General features: G+C 36.7%; 1 protein-coding gene across 1 annotated transcript in view; it reads right to left on the reverse strand.

Annotated features, from left to right (window-relative positions):
- Positions 1–14,649: 14,649 nt before the first annotated feature.
- Positions 14,650–16,191, reverse strand: part of LOC145667121 (uncharacterized) — a 35,467-nt gene continuing 33,925 nt past the window's right edge. The window contains exon 3 of the mRNA XM_081734865.1: positions 14,650–14,912. The gene's annotated coding sequence lies outside the window, so the exon portion shown is untranslated. The remainder of the gene's footprint in view (positions 14,913–16,191) is intronic.

Consider the following 16,191-nt stretch of genomic DNA (forward strand, 5'->3'; position numbering starts at 1 on the left):
AATTAAAACATGCTACAAAAATGCTAAAGTCCTCATGCCTACAGAAGATGAACATGGTGTCCAGTGAGAAGAAGGAGGACGTAAAGAAATTCTTACACTTTTTCAAAATGCCAGAAGTGGCAAGAGAATTTTATGAAGATGTTCTCAGAGACTGCTAACTACAACGCAAATGTATGCTTCATTACTTACTATTGTAAACACTTTGTATTCTTACATTCTGATGTTACTTTTTGAAATTTTGCATAATGTCTTTTATTTTTTCATTCGTGTACCAATGTAGAAGTAACGCTTTACACTGTACACAAAACTAACTGAATTAAACAAAATACTAATAAAAACTAAATAAAAATGTGGCTTATGTAGCTGAGGAGACGACGTAGTTTCCTTTTTGCTGGCACCTCCGGTGCTTGGGGTCCCTGGTTCGATCCCAGCTCTGACCGTGTGGACTTTGTGGTGAACAAACACCGTGCTCGTGGGTTTTCTCGGGGTTCTCCCGTTTCTTCCCACTTTATTCATTCCACCATTTCACTCATCTCTCATCATCACCGTCTCCTTTAGCCTAACCGGCATAACCGTGGGACGTAAAACTTCAAGATTTCATTTCATTTTTCCTTTTTCGCTGGCTGTCTGGAGTGATGTCCTGCTGTGTCGCTGGTTCGATAACCGATACCAGTTTCTATATACACACATGACTGAAATATGTATGGTGGCTCAGAGGTAGAGCACTTATCTCTGGTGCGAAAGGTTCCTGGTTCGATACCAGTCCATGATATTTCGTGCTGGACAACATCGTGTCTGAGGGTTTTCTCGAGATAGTCCCATTTCCTTTGCCCCTAAGAAGAACGTTGTTGTCGCATTTTGCCTAAAAATGGTCTTGCACAAGGCCACAAAATCAATCCAGTTTCTTAAACAAAACATTAATCATTATTCTGTTTAAATCCTGTACTATTGATAGTAGCCTAGAGTTATAGTTTGAAGTTAAACTATTCTAGTCATATAAATAAATAAATGTAAACATGATGTATTGCGTTCTCAAGCTGGAGAAGATAATTGAAACAACACTGTATGGCACATTTCAGTGGAAAAAAGAAGAAAGAATGTTCCTGGAATACAGCATTGTTCAGCTCAGAGACCAGTTTGTCAACACACTACTGCGGTCACTTGGACAATGCAGAAACAATTCTTTCAGTAAATGTCAGCCATGTTCCTTACAGCACTTGATTCCACTGGTAAGGTAGCACATCCCAATTATATGTCTTACAGTATTATTAGATGGAACGCTTCAATCACACTTCCTGGCTTACAATTAGGGATGGCCACAAAGTTCCGGTTCCGGCGGAACCGATTCTGCGAAGAACCGGTTCTCGGAGATCCGGTTTTCACAACCAGTTCCAGACCTGGATCCGAAAACCCGGTTCCAGAACCGGATCTTAGGAACCGGTTCCAGGCCTGGACCCGAAAGCCCCCAAGACCCGTAAAGGAGGCACAAAGTTCACCTTCAAAAAAAATGCAAAGAGGACCATGCGCTTGTGCATTCCACGCCCAGAACCGCTTGTGCCCCCAGAAAAAAAATTTGGTCCACCAGTGGGTGTTTAGCCAAATGAGTTTGCCAGTTTGCCTGTTTAGCCCATGAGTTTGCCAGTTACCCAGTTTATTTAGCCAAATGAGACAAGCTGCCGCCGCCTCGGCGCCTGCCTGTCACTTCCATCATTTCATCTAGTATACTGTTCACACGGGTTTAGCGTAGGGATGGTCACAAAGTTTCGGTTCCAGCGGAACCGGTTCCACGAGGAAGCGGTTCTTGGAGATCCGGTTTTCAGAACTGGTTCTGGATCCGGTTCTAGACCTGGATCCGAAGAACCGGTTCTAGACTTGGATCCGAAAAACCAGTTCCGGAACCGGATCTTCTAGAACCGGATCCGTTCAGACCCGAAAACCGGTTCCACCAGGAACCGGTTCTGGCCATCTCTAGTTAGAATTACTCTTGGTTTCCTCCTTTGTTTACTAGACTTGGGAGCAGCCGGGATGGCAGACGGAATTTGAATGCGCAGCAGCAAGGCCCGTCCTCTCATTTTCAACTGGAACCAATCATGCTCATTATTCAAGAGGTCATCATAGCGTGTTGAGTTCACACGTATTATTATTTTAATTTATCCCTGCAACTAGACGTGAAATATTATGATTCTTTTTGCTTAAGAGCTTGACATACTAATAAAGATAATTCAAAATTTACCATATTTCTTTTGCTTGTTTGTTCATATAAGGGAAAGGAGATAATGAAATATAATTCACCACAATCATAGATAATGTTATTCTACAACAGAAAATATGAACCTGAAGAATTTTCAGTGTTGCCCTCTATAGAATTTCCCCAAAACTTAAGTTGAGGCAGCGACTAGAGGGACGAACTCAATTGCATTTGATTACGTATCATATTGTTTTGGAATACTGTGAACTACTTACTTAAATAACATTATTATTTAATTTTAATAACTGTATGTTAAAACTATTTTGTTTATTACAAAATAAATACAACTATTATTTAAAAATTGATACATAATCAAATGCAGTTGAGTTTGTTCCTCTACTCGCTGCCTTAACTAGGATCTTGGGGAAAATGTTATTCTGGCAACACTGTAATTTCTATGGATAGCATCGTTGAAAATTTTTCAGGTTCATATTTCCTGTTGTAGAATAACATTATCTATGATTGTGGTAAGTTGCATTTCATTATGAAAAACAAGCAAAAGAAAAATGGTAAATTTTGTATTATTGTTAGTATGTCGGGCTCTTAATAACAAAAGGTAATAGTTGTGAGCGTTAAGTGATACAGAAACAGGATTGTCTATAAAACAGGAAATTACTTTAAAAAACGAGGCCCAGCAGAAACTTGCCACATTTCAGAAAAGAACCTAGGTGCCTGTGGTGTAAGTTTACAAACAACACAAATAATTATCAGCTTGGGAAAACTAGTAGCGAAGCGTAATCCTATAAGTAGGGTAGGCCCGACAAAGTAATAACACAAATAACAATGTATCACAAAATGTTTAAAATTTCAGTCAGAATCCTATTTTCCTTATTGAGTTAAAAATACTTACCAAATCTATTTATTTTAAAGAACTTTCTTAGTTGTAGTTCTAACACTATTCAAAGTTGAATTTATGTGCATGTATACTTATATTTTTCTTGTTGTTGTTTAATTTAACAAGTAAGAATGAATATGTAAGCAAAAGTAGAAGAAAAGTAGTCTATTATTATTATTATTATTATTATTATTATTATTATTATTATTATTATTATTATTATTATTATTCAACAAATATTTACACGAGGAAAACATGCAATATGTATTAATGGAATATTCCCATTTAGCTCCACTACAAATATTTTAAAGTAGAGTTCATACTTTCTTCTGTCTGGGATTTGCTTGGGGATTAAGGGGAATTTCCTTCTCACTTGGTGTTTTCATTTCCTGCATGTTTGAAAATGGAGGGAGAGAAAAAGAAAGTACATTCTTACAGTTAGCTGTTAAATTTCTTGGATAAGGGTCTGTTAGTTGCTTCTCTCACTCTAAAGTAAGTACAATACTGCATTTAATTAATGCATCACGTGATAATGACTTCACTAGAAATGTTAATGCTCAGAAGGAACTTTATTTGAATCAACACGAGATATTTAATATTGTATTATATGGAGTGGCATATTTAAGGGGGTTGGCTTCCGAACTTGAGCACTCATCCAAATTTTATCGCATCTTTTTATTGTTTATATAGATATATTACAGAATTTTCACATTTCCAGGAATAAAGTTAGCAAAGCCCTCTCGAAACAAGTAAAGCCCTCAGAAACAAAATCATACATACCCCTCTATTTCTATGAAATGAAAAACTCAACTAAACTTACAAACAAATATAATTATTTTATCCTGTACGGTAGTGTTTGGTAAATTTATACATATGTTTGATGTATCGCACTTATATTCTACAAGCTATTATGGACCAGGCCCCATGTAGGGGAAAAACACTTACTCTGAATAACTCCTGAGAGTATATACCTAAGTTAAACAAGTTATCACTAGTAGAAATACGTAATTCTACACAGAAACTTCTTACTTTGTGTTAAGGAAATCATTTTATAACATATTAGCATCGAAAGATGTTTTCAACGCTAAAACTTAACCCCCAGAGGCAAGCCTTCGTACCTTCCTAACAATTTGTGCAATCCTCAGCTATAATAGCTTCGCTCTCTGAGCAGCATAGCCCGGAAACCTGTTAAGCGAACTGTTGAAGCTCAGACGGAAGGGACTCCGAGTGTTTAAAACCTACTATTTTGTTACCGAAAAAACGAAAAGTTGAACTATTGACTTTATTTTATAAAAAAACAAATATAAAGAAAATGGTAGAAAACAGGGTAGTTCCGTCCTCAGAGCCTCATAATAAGCTTCGCCAGTGGGGAAAACTTGTGGGTGGGTTCGCAACAACTTCCCTGTGTTTAAAGATACAGTAGGAAAGCATCAAATTACGAACAAATAAGACATAAATGTACTGCCCTTCCCGGTGGTCTAGTTACTACGCGCGCGTCTTTGAGCATGGGGATCCTGTATTCAATTCTCAGTGGAAGCACTTTGGAAAATTTCGGCGCATTACTCTGATTTGTATTTCATCTTAAACTTCAGCACTACGTCTCACATTAACTCGGACCTGAAAAGAGACGTTAAATCTTCAATAATTGAGTAAACATAAATTTAGAGGAGGTATCTACATTTTCATTTCATTTTCAAATCATTGTAATAAATAAAAATAGATTAGATTAGAGTTATGTCCTTTTAACAGCGAGAATATGTGAGACGTGTACTTTAAGCTAATCGTGGATTTCGAACCACATGAGCTCCCACCGGCATTCAAACTAGTGCTGGATACAAAGATCCGGTTCCGGCGGACCCGGTTCCTCGAGGAACCGATTCTCGGAGATCAGTTTTTCAGAATCGGTTCTGGAACCGGTTCCGGACATGGATCCGAAAACCCGGTTCCAGAACCGGATCTTAGGAACCGGTTCCAGACCTGGATCCGAAAACCCGGTTCCAGAACCGGATCTTAGGAACCGGTTTCAAATCTGGATTTCAAAACCCGGTTCCAGAACCGGATCTTACGAACCGGTCCCAGACCTGGATCCGAAAGTCCCAAAGACCCGTAAAGGAGGCACAAAGTTCATCTTCAAAACACTGCAAAGAGGACCATGCGCTTGTGCCCTCCCCGCCCAGACCCGCTTGTGCCTCCAGAAAAAAAAATTTGGTCCACCAGTGGGTGTTTAGCCAAATGAGTTGGCCAGTTTGCCTGTTTAGCCAATGAGTTTGCCAGTTCCTAGTTTATTTAGCCAAATGAGACAAGCTGCCGCCGCCTCGGCGCCTGCCTGTCGCTTCCACCATTTCATCTAGCACACTGTTCACAGTCTGTCAGCAGCTCGGGATTAGCGTAGGGATGGTCACAGTTTCGATTCCAGTGGAAATCCGGTTTTCAGAACCGGTTTCGGAACCGGTTCCAGACCTGGATCCGAAAAACCGGTTCCGGAACCGGATCTTCTAGAACCGGATCCGTTCAGACCCGAAAACCGGTTCCAGCAGGAACCGGTTCTGGCCATTCCTAATTCAAACTCGAGTTTCTTTCGCGTACGCTAATTATACAGCCACGAGACAGCTTAATTAAAAATAGCAGCAAAACTGAAGTAATGATTTTTGTTTGTTTATTTTTAGTCAGCTTGATTGATGATATTTCAAAGCATAATTGTAATGAAGCAACAATCATTTATCATACAAATTCATATAGATCTAAATGAAATGAAATCTTTGAATTTTACGTCCCAAGCTTATGCCGACTGGGCTAAAGGAGATGCTGATGATGAGAAATGAATGAAATGGTGGAATGAAGAAAGTGGGAGGAAAACCCCGAGAAAACCCACGCACACTGAAAAAATCATATAATGCAATATATAATGAAGGGTCTGGAACGCAACATTATACTGAACTGTTCATCACAGATATAATTCTTGTATTTTTTTAAATTTCATTCTTTGAGTGAACAGTTGTAGGTTAAGAATAATTATAAGTAGTCAATTATTATCTGAAGAAAATATAGGTAGAGACGGAGAATAAAGGTAAATATTGCGGGGTTGATCTTTATTGCATTAGTATTTCTATTCGTAAGCTCTCCTCTCCCTCAGCGGCAACGATGGTCTAAGTTCTCGCCCGAACGCTGTGCAGTGCTAGCAGACCAATCGCCATCCACTTGCTTCCAACTCTAACAACATCGTACTCACCAAGAGCACGCGGCTTAAATATTGCAACAAATGCTTACTTTCGATTAGCCAAAACTAGAAAATCTCAATAAATGCTTTCTCTGGTTTGTCGGATGGCTACACAGGATATTTAAAATCACTTCTAGGAACGATTTTTACTTGGTTTTCTTAACACCTTTCCTTTGATTGATTCCCAATGACTACTCAAAGTTGAAATACAATATTCTTTATTTGCTAGTAATGTATTAGTTGGAACTATCCAAATTCTAGCAACTTGTCAGTGTAAGTGATTTAACACACTTTGGTCGCAGCTGTGTATAGGAAGGAGCAAATGTTTGTGTTATAACTGGCTCGGATTTTACACCAATTATACATGAATTAAAATTATATAAAATACCAATAGCAAGCACATATCATATATAATACAACACAAAATAAATAATTCAAACTGAAATGAAACGTTGAAAAATTTGAAAAAGAAAAACTATCATTAAAAAATTATGCAAAACGGAAGTAAGAAACAAGAACAGAAAGGAGAGGAAGAATCCGTCCATATTCCTCATAAACTATATTTCCTTTAACATACTCACGAGCATATCTGGTTTAACATATCAGAAATATGATTTGATAATAATCAGATTTTTAAGGGATGATCACCGATTATGCTCATCTTCAAAATCAAGTAAGAAAGGCCGTAAGAGTAGTATACAACCAACAGAGGAGTGCACTGAATGTTACGAACAAAAGTAAAAAAATTGTCATTTTTCTCTCATGTCAATATATCTAAAATACTCTAACTAATACATGACAAATACTGTTTTTTTTTTCTATTATGGAGTATTGTTTGTTTCAGTTGAAGATTAAGAGAAATTATATTCAAATAACTTCTCGTCTTGTTTGTTTTGTTGTTTTTTGTTCCTGATTCAGAAAGAACCAAGTATATCTTCATTTTCTAGACTCTGACGCATGACTTTATGAGAATAGCCACGAGTACAAACATTCAAGGCATAAATCATTACGGGCAAAAGCCATTCAACGGATTTCATGATTCTGTTTTAGCCTAAAGAACATAACCGTCCCTTAACATGTTAATTATCGTTAGTTACTCTTTCGGTTATATATTATTTTGCCAAAGCTTCGACACCAAAGATTATCCCATCTCCGTCCGTATCTCTCTATAAGTAGCAGACCACTTCCGGTTTCAAAGTTAGATCATAACAGTTTGGAAGTCTACAGTAGTTTGACAATGTGAAGCAAAACTCACTTTTTAAAAAATAGCTGAAAAGTTTTCTTTAAATCAAATAAACAACTTTCGACCAACACAATTTTATGAATGATTTCTTTCTTGAGAAAAACGTGTCCTTAAAAAATAAAAACAAGCGAAAGGAAAAGAGGAGAATAATTAAATTACTCTAAATCCATAAACAGAAAGTTCATACAAGAAGTATACACACTTTATTTAAAAACACTGAAGAAAAAGTACACTATCATTCAGTCTCCATCTTTTCTGTAGGCAAATGCACGCTACACGAATTGTAGATGAAATGGAATTTTGTAAATTAAAAAGTCATGTTTCTGAGCTTCAACACAAATGATACTCTGACTTTTCAACTCTCCATGAGATTTTTTAATCAAGGTATTTTTTTCCAACTCTTTTTTTTTATGTGTGTGTGTGTGTGTGTGTGTGTGTGTGTGTGTCCGTGTAGTTTACGAATTTATCAATTATGTTCCCTCCACTCGGTAGAGTATCAAAAACTATCTGTAAGAAGTGATGGAATTTTTCGCGACCCTCTTACCATTCCCCAGATATGGGCCAAAAAAGTTCGGATTTCGGGTGATTTAAATAGTCATATCTCGGGAACGGTATCTAGGAATATTTTGCGATTTTTTTAAAGTTTTGAGCATGTGTATTCGTAAAACAACGTATCGTAGAACGTTTTAACAGAACTCTTGAACAAAAAAAATTAATACTCACGGAAATTATAAATGGATAGATATATTACAAGAATTGTTTAATGAGTATAATAATAAATTACATAGAACAATTGACACAAAGCCTGTACAAGTTAATAAGAAATATTAATAATTTTTAGTTTGTTCTGGTAATGCTCTTGAAGCGTTCTCAACTACAGGTAGTTTAATTTTTGTTTTTATTTATTTCTCTCAAGAATTACAACAGGCTGTTGATCAATTAAACTAGTTGATAATTGATAATAAAGGATCTAAATGAGTGTAAAATATTAACTAACTGTGAAGTGCAGAGTGAGCATCCTTTCTCTCTTGCATGTGGATGTGTAAATTAAGTATATTTGCAAACAAATATTTAAATTATATGTCATTTGTACATTTCAATACAAATTTTTATTAATATTATTATTTACAGTATGCAATGATTGATGCTCTATTCCATATAACTGCAACTATTCAAAATTATTTGCTTGTATATAGTGTTATTTAAATTTTAAACTGCTTTTAATAATTTATTTATATTAATTGAATAGACACATGATTCATGTCAGAGAGACAGAGGACGCTGAATAAGAATGTTTTGTATTAGATTTGTATTGATGGAGAATAAGAAAATATCGTAATATTGCATTGAAGGGAAGATTAAAGCAATTTTTCTCTATCTTCGGAAGAACCAAGCGAACACAGCATTCTGGATTTTTCGTTCCTAACCCTTTTTCTGGAACTTTTGTACCAAACGATGCTCATCTCGGAATTTTGAAAAGCTATAAGAAGATAGCGAAGTATTTTATTTGGAAAAATATGTACGAAGATGTGCACTCCTGTCATGAGTGCCAACTTTCTAAGGCAAGGAATTATTTACCTCAAGGGCATTTAAATTCGAGGTACTATACTGAGCTTAATGGGCATAATTATATCGACTTAGCTAGTCCACTCCCATGTAGTTATGGGTATCGGTACATGTGGTAAGTCTTGATAAGCTAGTCTCTTTTTACATCTCGTGCTTTTACGGAATGCTACTAGAAAACTTGTTATAAAAGCCCTGACAACTGACAGATATCTTTTGTCGCTTCGGATATTGCCTTGCTCTTACTAGAGAGGGGTTCATGTTTTTCTTTTGCAGAATTTAAGAACTTTCTTTTCGAGAATGATATCAAACATATTCGGTCTTCACCTTATTTTCCGGGTGAAAACGCTGTAGAGAAATATGTGAGGTTGGTAAAAACAAGTTTGAAGTCATATTTAAGAGGAAAACAGGAGAAATGGGCTTACTTTATAAACCAATTGCAGTTTTCGTTGAACAGTCAGAGTTAAAATTGTCACCGTTTAGATTATTTTTGGGAAGAGAACCCATTGATACATTAATGCTAAAATGGAAGATTTCATCAGGAGATGTTGAAGTCCCGAATAGTGAGACAGTCTGGGAACAGGCCTTGGAAAATATGAGTTGACTTGAGTTGATTTCAAGCTTAGCAGCGAGGCTATATGAGGAATGCACCTACTGACTAACGTGGAATCCAAACCAGATGAATTGGAAATATGAATATGGCTTGGGAGGATCGTAAGAGGTTATATAATAAACGTATTTTCCCCGTAACTTTTGCTGTGGGAATTCGGGTTTTCATCAAATCCCAGCAAAAGTCATCCTTACAGGATACGATCAAAAAATTATTGGCGTATCCATGGTGGGGTCCGATAACTGTTGCCTCTAAACATGTGGATTTCAAGGCGAATGCGCTACTATTATCAACTTGCAAACAGACAAGAACACAAAGAATATAATATTATGGTAATTAAAAAACTTCATTATATACTTCGTATATTGAGTGCCATTATCTGTGTGCATATGCAGTAGGAATACATGCATTATACAATAACTTCACTAGTTTTTTTTGATAACTTCACGTACCAGCACACATCTTTGGAAGCTGTATTCAGTATAGAACACCAGAACAACAAGTATTTTCAAAACGACATAATGTAACCGCACAACAGTAAAATTATTGCTTTGAAATATTTTCTATTATACCATGGACCAACAAACCATAAAACCTTGGTGCTTGGAATCTGTCATAATATAACGAATGAGCAAATCAATCAGAATAATTTGTATCACTTGTTTTCGAGAAAATTAAAACGGAACCTTCACACAAAGCCATACTCGTACTTCCATTAAAATCGATTATTATGAACCCTATGAAAACTATTAAACACATATTTGCTCTGCTGCTATTTCATGGATCAAGACGAAATTTTCAGTTTAAGTTGAACATAAAATAATACACTTAAACTCGTTTTATTACTCATCTAGTTTGCAGTCTTGCCAAGTAATAACTAAAAGAATCGTGAGAAGAGACTTTTTACGGAAATTTTCTTAAATATACCTTAATTATTTTTCGTTTGTACGCAAAAATGTCTCATTTATTACGTAAACTGAAAGCCTACACACTTACAAATTGATCGTGTTATAACTTGTTATTGTGTTGCAGTAACAGTTGGAACATGGACACAAAGTCATACTCGTACTTTCATGAAAATAGATTTTTATGAACCCTGTTAGAACTATAAGAAAACATATTTCCTCTGCTGCTATTTGGTAGATCAAGATTAAATTTTCAGTTTAAGTTAAACATAAAATAGAGCACATAAATACATTTTATTATTCATCTAGTTTGCACTGTTGCCACGCCATAACTAAAAGAATCGCTAGAAGGGGCTTTTTCAGGGAAATTTTCTTAAATATTCCTAAATAGCAGAGGTGGATTAAGGGAGGGGCTTAGGGGACTATAGCCCCGGGCCTCCAGATAGACAGGGGCATCAATCCTGATCAAAATCTCAAATGGCTATCCAAAAAGAATCATGAAGATACAATCATCATCATAAAATAAAATATAATCAAAAACATGAAACACATTCCCTTATAACTATCCTACTGTACTTTCATAGAAATGTATTAGGTGAAGGCAGCAGGGGCTACATATTGTTTCTAGCCCCGGGCCTCCAGATGGGCTAATCCAGCCCTGCTAAATTATTTTCCCTTTGTAGGCAGAAATGTCTCGTTCATTACGTAAACTGAAAGCCTACACTCTTACAAACCGATCGAGGTATAACTTGTTCTAGTGTTGCAGTAACGGTCTCATCTATGGCCATTTGCAGAGACCACATCGATGTCTGTAAATATACACGAGTGCTAAAGGGTTAAGGGCCACAGGACCCAGCTGTTGTACTTATATCTTGACCAACAACTATTTTTTGATACTAAGGAACATTACTAATATAAGGGGGAGAAAATTCCCCAAGGGATAAGAGCAGTTATCACCCTCTCTAGCTCTTGCTCTATTCATTTTCTGTCCTTTTCCCTGTTCCTTTTTTTCTCTTTGCTCGTCGACCTGTATATATATATATATACACCGAGCGAGTCAAATGTACCTTGCCATAGGCCAACTCGGTAGATATTGAAGATATCAAGAAATGATAAGAGAGCATTTTGATTGCCAAGTGTGGGTTGTCAATCTAAAATGGCAGAATTTTCGTAATCGGACCAATCGTTTAAGCTGGACCTGGTATAGCACCCAATAACTAAAAAAAAAAAATGAAACGTTGCCACGTCAGTGGAGGACAAGATGGAATGAAATAATCTGGAGCGTGAAATACCCTGGGCCAAGGATAATAGAAAGCTTGGCAAATTAACGAACAAAGAAGCAAACCTATTTGCAGGGCCCACGACAGTGGCGTCAGCACCACAAGGGGGAAGGGGAAGGAGAGAGGAGGTACACGAGCAATACAAACAAATGGAAATAAGTCGAGTCGGTTTCTGACAGGTTTATTGTGCATGTTAGTGAGAAGAAACGTACATACCTCACGCACGCACGGCACTTGCTTCCAGAGGCAACAGTCCTGGGCACTATGCCAATAGGTGCTCAAATTGGTGTCCCTCCTGCTTGTAGCACAAACGGATACGGCATCGTACACTACCACGCATATGCCGGAGTGTTTGGGATGTTATTGCTCTATACACGTTCCGAATATTCTCCTGCAGCTGTTCCATGGTTCTGGGTCTATTCCAATACACAACGGACTTTAGGTACCCCCAGAAGTAAAAGTATAATGGCGTGAGGTCAGGTGATCTGGGTGGCCATTCCACGGACCCCTTTGACCAATCCATAGGCCAGGAAGCACCTCATTGAGCCATTATCGCACTGCGCGGCAGTAATGTGCCGGTGCTTCATCGTGCTGGAAATAAAATACACGCCGCGATACCAAAGGCTTTTCATCCAGATATGGCTGTAATGTGGTGTGCAGATGATGTAGATACTGGTCTGATGTTAACCTATCAGGCAAAAATACGGGCCCTAATATCACATTGCCGTGTATTCTACATCACGCATTCACTCGCGGATCAGGTTGATTGTGCGCTTCAACAACTATGTGGGAATTCTAGTGAGAACAATACACAGCGTTGTGTCTGTTGACTGTGCCGTTAAAGTGGAAAGTAGCCTCGTCACGGAACAGAATGTCAGCCTCTAACATAGGATTTTGTATTCGTGTCCGGTGAAACCACTCACAGAACTCTGTTCGTCTGTGTGTGTCATCCCCATGTAACGCTTGTACGAATTGTATCTTGTAAGGATGATACCGTTCAAGTGATAACATTCTGGAGACCGACTTCTGACATATGGACGTCTCTTGTATATACAATCTTCCCTTGTTGGTCTTTCAGGACTAACTGCCACCTTTGCAAGCACATCAATAGTCATGTCGCAGGATGTTGCAGTTCGTGGTTGTCCATTACGAGGCCTGTCCGCCACGCTACCTGTGGCTTTAAAGCGTGCCGTGAGTGGGACGGTGCTATCTGATTTGGATGAATCCTGTGATACTCTGCTGCTGCTTCCCTTGATTCATTCCAGCTGCATGAAGGAACACCATTTCAGCTTTTTCTTGCATTGAATACATTTCACGTCCTCAAAACACACGTGTCACAGGTGAAATCGATGACAGAGAACTATCCCAATTCATCCAGAGAAGTCGCATTAGACACACCACGAACAAATAGCCGCGTAGCACAGGTAGGTCCGATTGCTATGTACTCATTGATCAGCACATTGCATTTTTTATTGTTATCCATCAGGTAGACTTAGTTTCTTTATTAGTTGTTCTTAATGTGTTTTTACTTATATATAAAGCTCGGAAGAGCCGAAGCAAATCAAGCCATAAAATAGAATGTTCTACTTGATCAATGCAGGTGTGTATACCTACTTTTGGGCAACCCTGCATATATGTGCTATAGCTATGGTACAAGATCTCATAATTCGAAAAGTAACCAATTACAATACAATTTGGTTACTTTTCGAATTATGAGATCTTGTACCATAACTATTAGTAAGCAGTCATATGATCGCAGTTCTGTATTATGGTATTTGTTAATTGGCCTTTCCTCAGTGATGGATAGAGAAAAAGCAAAAGGACCCATCACTTGTCGTCTTCATCGGTATGTACAACATATATCTTCTGAGTTGTGTAAGAAAAAAGTTTCATTTTTGTTAGTTGTATTATCACTTATGTTATTACTATATATGTGTGTGTTTTATGTAGAGTAGTCAATAAAATCACTTGATATGTTGAAGAATATTGTTGGTTAGATAGGAATGAGACCTGTTAAAAAAATATTAATTTGGAATATTGTCCCCAATTTATGATTCAGGCAGTAGCCATATTAGAACCAAACTCTAGTTAGAACATATATGCAATATTGCTAAGGAGAAATTATGTGTACATATGAACTCGATAATTAAAGGTAATTTAAGATTCATATAGGTGTATTTATTCTATTTATCTATTGTAGACGTTTATTCTCGTAGGAACTGAAAGATTTTTTTTTTTTTTACTATTTTGTTAATAAAATTGTTACGTTAACTTAATTCCAAGGTGTGTTTGTTAAGTCAAATATTTGCTCTATCCTGCAACCAATGAAGGCTGAATATTTAAATGTTCTTAATGTTTATCTTTTTTTCTAGTTATATTTTCATTTTTACGTGCGCTAAGTAACATTGAGAAATACATACCTGTTGGGGATACCTTTCTCAGGAAGACTTTTATTTTTCCGAAAGAAGGTTTAGCATTTTGTGAAAGTTGTTCTTTTTTTGACGGGGTCGGGGTGGTAATGACATTACCCATCATTAACAAATACATCAGATGATCAATTGGATAATAAATGGCGTCTTATTTATATAATGTGAAACAAAGTGGAGAAACTATGTTAGTTAATAAATAATTGTTGCATGGATGAGAGGAATACTTTTCATTTGAAGTTTGATTTTGAAAAAATAATCGTGTAAAATAAAATAAAATTGATTAATGAAAACAGTATACAAAAGAATTACGAAATCTGTTGATTTATTTCTAGAAATAGGTTGCGATAAATAACAGAATAAATACATAAATAGCATTTTTAAACAATAACAGAACTATCAACAACAATATTTACAAGTTGTTAAGTGATGATATGTAGAAACCCGTCGGTGTATATTGTAACCCGTATGTTGTCATGTCATTTGTCGTATGAAAACAATCTTGTCCTAAGTCCTTTGGTCCAATAGTTTTGACATTTTTTTCTCTTGAAAATAAATTAGGTCAGCTTTCAGCGTCGTCTTCACCTGAAATATATAGAAGAAGAAGAAATGAAACAAGTGTATTGAATGTTGAAGAGCATAACATAATGTGTTATCGGCATAATTGTCTTACTTCAGGAAATACTGATAAGAGATATTGTATCATGAGCGTGTAATTATTATCTAAAACCCGCATTCTGTTTTTCAGGGACATTGTATAGCAATTGTAAGAACATAGCATTTGCCCATTTCCATTGCAGGAAGTATGTGTTAACTCCTTATCTTTATGACTAAAACACTTCAAACAAAATATTTTTTCTGCAACGTTAGTGCGCAGTATTTTATTCTAAATACATATTTTGACCCCAATTCCTCACAAGCGGAAGGAAAATAATTTTGTGTTCTTTGGTATTCACGAAGTTATGAACCTTTGCAAAACACAAATAATTATCTATTCAGACATTTTACCAAGCATAACGGGGTAGCAAATAAAATGTTTAAACTTATATGTTTTATGTAGTGTACGAAGCGGGAACAGTATTACCATTCAGCCAGTTCGGTCGAAACGTTTAGTAAAACTTCTCAGGTGCCTAAAATAAGTTGTTAACATTCAATCTCCAATATTTATGATAAAAGCAAAAGAGCTCAAGTATTATTTTTTAAGAATCTAATGTTTACTTTTTCTTTCCGCTTTTTGAAAGATACAATTAAGAGATCTAACAGTTGAGACAAGAGACTTCACTTACCCTGGTTCGAAGGGTACCCAGTTCGATCTTCGGCCAAGTAAATTTGTGGTGGACAACATCATTTCCGTGGGGTTTCTCGAGGTACTCCCGTTTCCTCCCACATTTTCATTCCACAGATTCCTGCATCATCATTCACTTGCTCTAATCATCGTCTCCTTAGTCTAAGGGACATAACCGTGGGACGTTAAACTGAAAGAATTCATTTCATTACAAATACTTTAATTTTCTCAAATGATTTTTTCAGTTTGTGTGGCTAATTAGAAATTCCTCGAGTCATTAAAGAGGTCAAGAAAAATGATTAAATTTGTTTCTGTGAGTCCCGTGGAAGCAAAGAGGGCATTTAGGTTAATGGATAATGTAATTAAAAATAGGCCTATAAGAAATTCCCTCCTATTGTTGGAAAACACATCGCACGCCTGTTTTTATTTAAAAACTCATCCGGTGTCGTGAGAAAAATCGAAGCGAGACGCAAAATATCCCTTAAAAAAGCGTCACATACTTGACTCGTAGTTACATAATATGCAGGGGTCGTAATGGCGGGATTTAGAGTGCAGTTGCGCATCAAGAAGATATTAGGG

The sequence above is a fragment of the Thermobia domestica genome, chromosome 12 (assembly GCF_964235325.1).
Source record: "Thermobia domestica chromosome 12, izTheDome1.hap1.1, whole genome shotgun sequence".
NCBI classification, from domain to species: Eukaryota; Metazoa; Arthropoda; class Insecta; order Zygentoma; family Lepismatidae; genus Thermobia; species Thermobia domestica.